Source organism: Petaurus breviceps, unplaced genomic scaffold (assembly GCF_028583685.1).
Source record: "Petaurus breviceps papuanus isolate PSGF00001 unplaced genomic scaffold, PetGlider_PUasm1.0 174, whole genome shotgun sequence".
Taxonomy (NCBI): Eukaryota; Metazoa; Chordata; class Mammalia; order Diprotodontia; family Petauridae; genus Petaurus; species Petaurus breviceps.
The window spans coordinates 34,849,703-34,862,213 of NW_027185761.1; positions in this window are offsets into that span (position 1 = coordinate 34,849,703).

Below are 12,511 nucleotides of genomic sequence, written 5' to 3' on the forward strand. Positions count from 1 at the left end.
GAGTCTGAGGTTGGATTTGAACTCATGTCTTCCTGATTCCAGGCCTGGTACTATAGATACTGCACCACCTTAGCTGCTATATCTTATCCCTAGCTTTTTGAAATAGACATCTATATCATGTCTCTTTCCATTTCAATCTGTCATCCCATTCAACTGGTAAATTGATTCTCCTAACGGATAGGTCTGACCGTATCATTCGCCTACACAATAAGCTGCAATAGTCCCCCTTTATCTCTAGAATCAAATATCATGTTCTCTGTTTGACATTTAAAGCACTTCATAGCCTGGTCCCTTCCTGCCTTTCCTGTGCTCTTATACTTCATTCCCCTACTGGAACTCTACAATCCAGCTATATTGACTTATTTACTATTCCTTGCACCTAATGTTCCATCTTGTGTTTTCATGACTTTGCACTTTTGTCTCCCATGGATACAAAGCTCTCCTTCATCACCTCTTCCCAGCAGCTTTGCTGCTGTCATTCTAATTTCAACAATTGTTCCTTGCTAAATTCTGTACAAAGGTCTTTCCCAATTCTATCAGCTTCTACTACCTTCTCTTTAGATTACTGAACTTCTGTTTGGTTTTGTATCTTAACATTGATCTAATTTTTATATACCGTTTATCACATTAGAATGTAGTCCTTTGAAGGCAGGGACTGTTTTTGCTTCTGGTTTCATCCCTTTCACTTAGCACTGTAATTAATTTACAATAAACCCCTAATAAATTATTTTTGAGTGACCGATTCTGCATATTCTTACATGGGCTTTTGTTTTCTCCACCATTAGAATGTAAACTTACTTTAAGTAGGATTTGTTTTATTCTTTTTCTTTGTACTCTTGATTTTAAGCAAAGTGATTGACATATTATAGGTGTTTACTAACTGTCAGTGTTTTATTGACTGAATCTCCTCTCATATAATGAATGTCCCAACCTACAAATGTCTGCCATCCTGTGTATTCTTTGACATGGCCCTCAAGAATCCTGGGAAGACCTAGAGTGTTTATGTCTTCTTATGATTTCTATAGTTCATGGGTACCACTGGAGTGTGTGTGCTGCCAATTAGCTATCCCTTGCTAACTAACAAGGCTGATAAGAATGACACTGGCTGGGCACTGACAAGAATAAGATGGGCATTTAGCTGGTACTTTCAAAGTTCCTACCATTTGCCATGAACATGAAGAGAAAGTAGAAATAATAGAAGTTGGAGTCTAAGACCTTAGGTTCAGAGAGCCATAGCATACACATATATATGAAATTTCCAAAGAAAAAAGTTTTAAATTAACTGATGAATACTGAAAATTGATATTCCCTACTAATAGATTATATCCAAGTCAAAGGCAGTGATATTCCTTTTTAAAAATTAAATGATTTATTTTTAGTTTTCAACAATCATGTCCATAAGTTTTAAATTTTCTCTCCCTTTCTCCCCTCTCCCTCCCCAAGATGGCTTTCAAACTGATGTGGACTCTACACATACATTCCTATTAAGGACATTAGAAGAATTATAACTAATGGGAAAAACCATGAGAAAGGGGGAAAAAACAAAATAAAACAAAAAAGAAAATAGTCTGCTTCATTCTGCATTCCGACTTCATAGTTCTTTCTCTGGATGTGACTGGCATTTTTCATCATATATTCTTTGGAATTGTTTTAGGTCCTTGCATTGCTGAGAAGGGCTATCAAAATCAGTCCTCACACACTGTGGCTGTTACTGTGTACAATGTTCTCCTGGTTCTGCTCCCCTCACTCAGAATCAGTTCATATAAGTCTTTCCAGGTTTCTTCAAAGCCCACATGTTCATCATTTCTTATAGAATGATAGTATTCCATAACATTCATATACCACAACTTGTTTAGCCATTCCCCAATTGATGGGCATCCCCTCAGTTTCCAGGTCTTGGACACCATAAAAAGAGCTGTTATAAATATTTTTGTACATGCGGGTCCTTTTCCCATTTTTATGTTCTCCTTGGGATACAGCCCTAGAATTGGTATTGCTGAGTCAAAGAGTATGCACATTTTTAAAGCCCTTTGGGCATTGTTCCAAATTGCTCTCCAGAATGGTTGGATAAGGCAGTAATATTCTGAGTCACCTGTAGTTAGTTTGTGAAATCTTCCTTTATAGGGTATATGAAGTCACACTTTTAGAAAAGGTGAAAACAATCAGGATAAAGTGACTTGACCAGGTCACACAGGTAATAAGTGTCTGAGGCTGCATTTGAGCTTAGATCCTCTTGCCTCCAGGGCCTGTGCTTTCTCTGCGGTGCCAATGGGGCCACCTAGCTCCTCCTGAATAAATATTTTGTAATAAACATCTTGCCTTAAAGTTGTAGCATCAGCCATAGGGGAGACAGTGTCTATAGAACCTCTCTTGGTGCGATGACTTGAAGCCCAGAAGGTCTCTTTTGTTCTCAGTCAAGCAGATGTGCTATTTCCTTCCTAAATGGCAGGCTGAGGTTCCTTTTTGTTCTCACCAGGGAAAATATGAATCCTTCCTTCTGCTTCTTGGGTACTTATCTATTCTTGAGACTCCCACAATCATTGGGAAATGTCAATGAATAGAGACTCCTAGGGCTAGTATGATTCCAGAATGACAAGGGGACTTATGTGCTTACTTTGTCTTGGCTACACCATTTCTTCTCATATCTTCATTTTTTAAGGTTCCTGCTAGCCATGTGTTTGTTGTTACCATTCACTGTCCTTCCTTCAAGAGCTACTCACTTCACATCCGGGGAGGCAAGTATGGCAAATGAAGCAATGTCAGAACATCATTTAAAATTTTTGAAAGGGAGTAAGTTAGTAACCAGTCAAGGTTCATCTGATATATTACTTTGAAATACTAAGATAGAAAGTATTATAATATCCTTTCTCAAAAACAAACTTAATTTATCTTTAAAAAAAATCTGTTGGTAGTATACTAGTAGAATTACTAAGTATTTGCTTTTTAACATCCTGTTAATGAAATTATTTATAACATATGTAAAATACATATTTGTATCATACTTATATGTATACACACATATAAGCATATATGTATAAGATTATGTGATATCATTTTAATATCAACTGAGTAGTTTGTGTTTGTGTGACTTAAATATATTAAAATATAATTACATTTATCATGACTAATTCCCAGAAGAAGCATTACTTCAGATAATTGTCACTTTTAAATTTTAACTTAAATTGGAATTACCTTTTCTAACACTTGCCCTAAAGGGTAGAACTAGGACTAATGAGTAGTGGGAAAAATAAAATAACAATAAGATTTTGGGACAATATATTGAATGACTTTAATGTAATTTTTACTGTCCTTAAATAGAATGAAACTATCTTGAAGAGATAGTGAGTCACAATTTAATGGAAGTTCCATCAGAATCTGGATGACCCTTTGTCCAAAGATACTGAGAAGAGATTCATTTACATGCAGTGATTGCACTATATGATTTTACATTCTTTCCAAATCTGATTCAACTTTTAATATTCTGTTAAAATCATTTTCACCTTTTAAACAAAGAATGCTAAGATCAGAAAGAACCTTAGATATTGATCTAACTCCCTCTCCTTTATTTTCAGAATTATAAAAAAAAAAGAAACTAAAGCAAAGTAACATGAAATGACTTACCCACAATCACATAGCTAGTAGACAGATGAGCCAAGACATAAAACTGGATTTCTGACTTGAAATTATCTGTTCTCAATGCTCAACTACATTCCCTAGTATCTTTGGCAGGCTATTGTTCATCCTTAATTAGGCTTCCCTTAGTCAGTTTAAAAAGATCTTTTCCTTTTTATCAAATATTATTCCCTCCCTCCTTCCTTCCTGGTTGAACTCCGGGTCTTGACATTTTTCTATTCATCAGTTGCCAAAAGCTGAGCAAGACTGTGGGTCTTGCACTGACAAGAGTGAGGAAGGGTATTGTAAAGAGGTATTATCACTTCTTTGCCTTTCTCTGTTCAGCTTTCCCAGGCCCTCTTTTTTGTCTTTGTTTCTATAGTCAGCGATGTTTATTTTGTTGCCATCATCCTCAGTTGGTTTCATCTGGACTGGTTTTGTGATTATACAGCTCTGATCATTGGAGCCATCTTTTACAATTCAATCCAGTCTTTGGAGTTTGAATAAGAAGAAATAATACATAGTATAAAAAGTACTCCTTCCCTGCCATATTGACTTTCCTCCATTTCCAGTACCACCAGTGGGGGAGAGGGTATGGAGATGTATAGTGAAGAGGAGAATATTATTACACGATAGGAAAAGGAGAAAATATGAGCCTCCGATGGAAAAACTGCCCGGAATGATTTAGGTCTAATAAGAGGTAGAATTTTAGAATTTAGAACTACCGAAAGAGTTGGCTTGATAATTACACAGACACACATACACACACATTATCAATACTTCAATCTCACTGGTCCTAGGAAACCATTAAAGTTTAAAGATGGAAAGAATCAGAGTTCATATATACATAAGGCCACATATTTTAAGAGAAAATAAAACTTAGAAATAACATGGTATAGTCAATATCTCTGAACTTGGAATCCCAAAGATTTGGCTCCCAATCCTGACTCACATACATACTTGCTTATGACAGTCCCAGGGAAACACTTAATGAATGCTTATAGATTAATTGTCTATGGGTAAACCATTTAACACTTTAGGGCTTATTAGGTGTTAGAATAAATGCATATTTGAATTCCCTTCTGGCTGTAAATCTATGATGCTCAGATCGAATTTAGGCACATAACTTTACAAATGAACAAATTAAAATCAACAAATAAGTGATTTCTTGACAAATATTATAATATGAACCAAGTCTTCTGGTGAACATTATTGAGAGTTTTTTTTCAATTCTATCAGACAATCATAAATGGGAATAAAACTCAAATTTGCAAAAGGAAGATTTTACCTTCCCTCTTCTAATTCAGTCCACAGTTGCATAAGATCATAGATTTAGAGATAGAAGAGAACTTAGAGGTCATTAAGTCTAATAATTTCATTTTCTAGATGAGGAATTCAAAGACTGAGGTTATTTGCCCCAGTGCGCCATTCAGTCAGACAATAAACATTTAAGTGGCTACTCTCTTCCAGACATTGTGCTAAGTTATCTAAGGATTTAAAAAAGTCAAAAGACTATCTTTGCACTCAAGGAATTAAAAATCTAGTGGTATAAACAAGCAAGGAAATATGTAAAACAAAACAAGTTATTATATATGGGATAAATAAGTAAATAAGAGAGGAAGACAGAATTAAAAGGGTTTGGAAAGGCTTCTTATAGAAGAAAAGATTTTAGTTGGGATACCAAGGAAGCTAAAGAATCCAGTAGGCAGAAGAAAAACAGCATCACAGCCATGGGTGACAGGCAAATAAAATGTTTGACAAAGGGGGAGGCTAGGTGGCACAGTAAATAGAGCACAGGCCCTGGAGTATGGAGAACCTGAGTTCAAATCCAGCCTCAGACACATATAAAACTAGCCATGTGACCTTGGGCAAGTTACTTAATTCCAGTTGCCCTCCAAAAAGCAAAAAGCAAAAAAAATAAAAAAAAGTTTGACAAAGAGCATGGTTTAATAAGGGAAGGCAGAAGGAGCATATATAAGTATATGAACTTAGTTCTTTCAAATGCCAAAATCATTACTTTATCTAGTACATCACATTGTTTCATACCTCCATACTTTGATTGGGGCAACCTCATTGAGAAATGATCACATACTATTACACTAACAGACCTTCATATGACATCCTAGATCATCTGCATATAGGAAATAGATATGGTCCCTTAATCTAAAGACTTTCAGTTGGAAAATGGCATTCATGATCAGGGCTTAAAAGGAACTTATGAGATTTTCTTGTCAACTACCCTTATTACAAAGACTGGGGGAAAATGAAGCAATAGAGTTAAAATGACTAGCATATGGTCATGAAGCTAATAAGTAATAGATTAAAGATTTGAAAAAAGTCCTCTACCTACATATCTAATACTCTTTCCATTTCACTGTGGTGCCTCCAAAAATCCAGAATACTTACATAATAACATTCAGATACTTCTTTTATTTTTTAATATGAATTCATGCATTATCGTGTGTGTGTGTGTGTGTGTGTGTGTGTGTGTGTGTAAGAGAGAGAGAGAGAGAGAGAGAGAGAGAGAGAGAGAGAGAGAGAAAGGTAGTATCTTGATAACTAAATGAACTTTTGCACTTATCAGTGATACTACAAGTAGACCAAACGGGGAAAAAAAACCCAAACTAAAAGAAAACCTGGTAAAAGTGAAAAGGTTATTGAGAAATCTTTGCTTTGTTTTCCCCAAACCAATGTTAACACTTACTTTGATGTCCCTGTTTTCCCCATTTTAAATATTACCTTTACTAAAACAATTTTCTTTTTGTATTCCAACTACAGCCCAGCTCCTGAATGATTTATACAGTCTTTAATCTTTAGGAACAGACCCGTACATAAAACGTACATTATTAATGTCTTTCTATCTCTTCCAAAAATTTATATTGATTATACCATATGGTGTGGAGAATCATCGATCACTTAACATATCAATTCTTTATGCAGAGTGATGAAGTCCAGTCTATAAATCTAGGGCAGTAAATTTGTTAGTCCAATTTTTCTTCACCGAAACTTTCCGGCTTTCGAGTTAATGAGGACCTTTATTGTGCCTGTTTGCCAGCACCATCCCATGTGTTGACAGCCAGACATTGATTTGGTGTGTGCCCCTTTAAATCTTTGGCTTTCCTGGAGTTGAATGGTGAAGCATCAGCCCAATGCACTTTAATTAGCCCTGAGGAAATCACAGTGGGGATGAAACAAGTTGGCTTGTTATTCTTCTGTTTGTACTAACAGCAAATAAAAGCATGTAATTGGATTTTTTAAAAGCATTGTCAGGTCTCTTGAGTCTGAACTGTTTACAGTTATGATAGTCTCATCTAATATGAGTGTCACACTTCCCCAAAAAGCATCTTTTTCAATGCCTGAAAGGTGCCACTCCAGGAGGGCTCAGTATTTAAATCAGATACCTGCTGTTCAGGTATAAACTTGATGTACTTAAAATAGGGCCCTGATATATCTTTTGGTGCCATTGTATGGTAGTGTCTACCCAGTCACTTCTCCAACTGCCTCAAATAGAGGAGGGGGATGGAGACAGATTTTTTTTTAATGTAAATATATAAAAATCAATGATATATAAAAATAACTTTATATATAATATATACATATTATATATAAGTAACTATATAGTTGAGTCAGAAGTATAAATCCTTCTTGACTTTCCCTCTTCAGAAAAGAATGTAAACATCTTATATAAGATTCATAAGATTTCTTTTATAAAATTATATATATACAGTATTGATGTGTTAATGCATATGATCACAAATACTAGGATTTCTTCCTTTATTAACAGTTAATAGGAAGTTAGATTGAGAGTTGGAAGGGACCTTGGAGGCCATCTAGTCCAATGTTGTCAAATTCAAATCGAATCAAGGGCTGCTAAAAAGTATAGGGGTTTTCTGCAGGGTGCATATTAACTTAAGTTCAAAATGTAGTATTATCTGTGTTTTACTGTATTTTTATTTAATCTGTTAAATATTTTCCAATTCCATTTTAATGCGGTTTGGGCCCCATTCAGGAGTGTTGTGGGTCACATATTTGTTTGACACTTCTGATCTAGTCCAAGCCTCAGATTTTCTGATGAAAATCATAGTTCTAGAACCAGAATAGATCCAAGAAGCCATCCATACCAACCTCTTATTTTGTAGCTGAGAGAACTGAGATCTATAGAGAAATGACTTATCCAAGTAAACAACTGACCTTGGGTTAAAAAAACAGTGGTCTCCTTCCAGATCCAGCTCTCTTTCCCCTGCATCACTTGTCTCATGAGACATGATTTCAAAGAGAGGGAATATAGAGAGATGAAAGTAATCAAAAGTTAAAAATGAAATAATAATGATGAAGGGAGAAATGTGAGAAAACACTTAAAAATTGTCATCCTTTTGGGGAAAGAGATAGCCTTCAAACTATTTTGTAGCAGCTCCCCTCTGAAAGCACGCAATATATATATATATGTGTGTGTGTGTGTGTGTGTGTGTGTGTGTGTGTGTGTGTGTGTATGTGTGTGTGTATGATATATTTCAAAACATCAAGCTTAGACACAGCTCTAATATGGTGGGCACAAAGCAGATAGGTGCTTACATTTGAGTTAATGTTTCAAAGAGAAGCTTCTTTTTTAGAGCTAACTGTCATGACTTCAAGATATGCTAAGGCTTTCAAAAAAAAGAAACTGAAATTTGAACAGAAAAAGGTATCTTTGACGAATAAACGCATTTTTTTTCTTTAAAAAAAAATCTCCCAATGTGGGTCATAGAGTTGAACTACAAATACACTGGCTTTTTCTCTTGGCCTAGGTCAGCACTATCACATGAAAATGAAATACAACCTCTCTCCCCCTCTCTGTCTGTCTCTTTCCCCTTTCCCTCTCTCCCTCTTTTCTCTCTCACACACATAAACAGAGCATATGTGTATATATACATATATATATGTATACATATATATACACACATATATTCCAAGTACTGTAACTATGAAAATGTGTCAGAATTAATAATGATTAAAACAAATCACCTTTCTAGAGTCATAACATATTAGAGATCTAGAAGCTAGAAAGTTCTTTTGATATCATGTCATTCAGCTCTCACATTATACAGAATGAGAAACTGATTCCCCAAGAAATGATTTGCCCTAATTCACACAGTGGCAGAATTGGTACTAGAATCTGTGTCTGCTCTCTGCTAGTCTTATTCTATTTCTATTATGCAAGTTTTTGGAGAAAAGAGAGTCTTTCAAATATTCATTCCTTCAGATGAACCCTATTTGCAGCTACTCAGGGAACCAAGATGACAGAGTAAGCAGGGAATTGCTACAACTCTCCCATATTCACCTCCAAACAATCATACAAGAGCGACCCCAAACAAATCCTGAAAGAACAGAACCAGAAAAAAGACAAGGTTAAACAATCTTTAACCCAAGAAACTTGGAAAATTGGCATGAAAGGTCCATTTCACTTGGGTGAAAGTGGAGCCTAGTACAGGATGGGAAGCATCTCAACAAAACAGTGGTAGATCCCAAGCCTTAAATGTGGTGGAGTGGGCAAATGCCAACACTAGCATCCCCACATGCCTTAACATAGGCAGAGGAACTGGCAGACTCTAGCTCTGAGAGCCACCATGAGCTTCAGTGTGGCCCAGGAAAATAGGCATCCTCTGAAGGCCAGATCTCCATGTACTTTAGTATAGCCCAAGGAAAATGCAGAAACACCCTACCAGCCTCAGTCCACATCAGACATTACCATAAGGACCCTGGCTTAGTACCAGGTAATCTGCCAGATGCCTACAGCTTCCCACAGTGCCAGCCACCACCCCCTGCCCCCCTAACTCCCTCAGCACAGCACCAGTTATGAGGGTCCCCTGGAGGCCTCGGATCACATCAGCACAGCTTCAAGTAAAGAACAAGGGCCTGAAGCCACTAGCACAAAAAGCCTGAGACAGTGTTACTTACACGCTGAGAGCAGAGCTTAATTTTAAAAGAAGGAAAAAAAAAACTAGATAAGAAGAAAGAGGAGGAGAAGGAGAAGAAGAAAGAGAAGGAGAAGGAGAAGGAGAAGAATCATCTAACCATAGGAAATTATTGTGGTGACAGGGAAGACCAAGAAACAAACTTAGAAGAGGCCAACAGTGTCAAAACACCTATGGGCAAAACCCCAAAGAGAAATGGGAAGTTGGCTTAAGTCCTAAAAGAACTCAAGGAAGAGTTCAAAAAAGGGCTTAAAGATAATATAAAGGAATTACAAGAAACAAATTGAGGAAAGAAATGATAGTGGTGCAAGAGAATTATGAAAAAAATAAAGAGACAACAGCTTGGAAAACTGCTTCAAAAGCAGAATTTACCAAATGGAAAAAGAGATACAGAATTCCACCGAAGAAAACAGCTCCTTTAAAGAGTTCAGTTGGTCAAATGGAAAAGAAGGTGCAAAAGCTAATTGAGGAAAGCAGCACCTTACAAGTTAGAATTGGGGAAGAGGGAGTTAATTACTCTACAAGACATCAAGAATGAATCAAACAAATTCAAAAGAATGAAAAAGGGAAATAAAATATAAAGTACTTCATGGGAAAAACAACTTACCTGGAAAATAGATGGAGAGACAATATCAGAATTATTGGACTACCTGAAAACCATAATCAAAGGAGGAAGTAGACAGCACCTTTTAAGAAATCATCAAGGTAGGGGCGGCCAGGTGGCTCAGCAAGTAAGAGCACTGGCCCCAGTGTTGCTATGACCTGGGGATCGAATCCGGGCTCAGATACTTAGCAAAATACCCAGAAATAACTGGCCGTGTAACCTTGAGCAAGTTACTTAACCCCAATTGCTTAAAAAAAAAAAAGAAAGCATCAAGGAAAACTGCCCAGATTTCCTGGAATTAGAGGGCAGAATAGGAATTGATTGAAAGAATCTACCAATCACCTCAGAAAAGAGATCCCAATTTAAACACTCCAAGAAAAATTATAACCAAATTTCAGAACTTTCAAGTGAAGGAAAAAATACTACAAATCAAAGCATATCATTTTTACTTAATTCATTATTTCTCATGATTTTTCCCCTTTTGATCTGTTTCTTCTTTCACAATTGTAGCCAACATGCATATGTTTTTCATGATAACACATGTATAAACTGTATCAAACTGCCTACCATTTTCTGAAAAAGGGAGGGGAACAAGGGAGGGAGGAAAACATGGAACTCAAAACCTTATAAAAGTGGATGCTAAAAATCTTCTTGCCATGTAATGGGGGAAAAATAAATCCTATTAAACATCTTTACTGCTGTCTTCTTAGAAGCATTCTTTCGATTTTTCTCTAACATATTTAATATCAATGTCATTAATTTTCTAAATGCATATTTACGTCTTGAAAGAGTATTTTTTTCCAAAAATTAAGGTTATTCTGGGGTAGGTGAGTGAATGGGGAGGGTAAAACCAAACTATTGAATAGAACAATGCTATACACGGAGTGAGAAAAGAGAGGGCAGAGATTAAACTTAAATTGACAGCAGAGAGCACCATAACCAACACTTACAAAGGACTTTATTGTAGATCAGCTTTCCAGACAAGAGCTACCTCTGTCTGGGGACAACTGGCAGATTTCCCTGTGGCCTCTAACACAAGGGAACTCATAATCAGGTGGCCACAGATCAAAAAGCCTAAATTTCTCAGGTCTTTAATCCTTTTGAGGGCTCCATGGCAATATATTTTCCTCCAGCCTTATAAATCCCTGAAGTTGCTCAGTCCACAAATTTAAAGGGGAAATAAAAAGAACCTTCTATTACAAACCAAAGCTTTTTGTGCAGGGCTCTACTCAGAAAGTTCATATAGTTGATTATTACCAGCTGACTGACTGGGGCCAGACTTAGTGAATATTTAAGACACTCACTCTGTCATTTCACAACCACAGAATAGTATGGACATCCAAAGCACCAACTATCTACATAACCAGAACAAGGCAGTTAAGAGAATCCAAGTCAAGTATAACAACTTGAATGAGTAAAATGTTTTCCTCAGACCTCATTTTTGCCCCAAAGCATATTTTGGGATTTCGAGGTATAATGTTATATACAAGGTACAGTAGCTGTATGTGAAAGAAAAAAGTTATATACTCTGTCTTCTAAAGAATTACATTCTAATTTAAAAAATAGTTTTGCTCATTGACTAGAAAGTAAGCTTTGAAGGCAGGAAGATATGGGTTCAAATCCCACTTTGAAACTCTTTTCAACACCCATCTTGTTCCACTCTCTTATAGTCTGTGTGACTCTGTACAAGTCACTTAATATCTCAGTTTTTAAAGTAGCATTCTTAAGTCAGTTGTTTATGAAGAAAATGCCAGCCTGTGTATTGGTAGAGGCTGGTTTCTTATCCAGAGTTTACCATACCACTGAAATTATAGATTCAGACCCTATTCTTATCTCTAAAAAATATAATATATGCATGGTAAATCTGGGTGGAGGAAGGTTGGTTGATTTAGCACATTCATTTGACTAGATGATAATAATAGCAGGTATTTGAAAGGCACCTCAAAATATACAAAGCATTTTACATGCAATGTATCATTTGATCCTAACTACAGCCAAGTGAAAAGGTTACTGTGGCTGTTATCACTTCATTTATGGATGTTTTAAAAATGAGAATTAGTAGTGATCCCTGATGATTATAATCATGCTACTAGCACTCATAAAAGGCAGGAAATGAGTTCAGGATTCTGACTTCATCTTTATATTTCTACTATATCACAATACCTCTCTTATTATCGAAACCAAAGTTTGAGATGGAACACTAACCATTACCAGTCCTGCTGCAAAAATACTAGAAGAGTCAATGTCCCATTGGCACTCAGGATATACCTTAAACCTGTGGCTTCACTTTCACATGAATAACTAAGAGCATGTGATGATGGGATTTTGGTGATGTGAACTACTC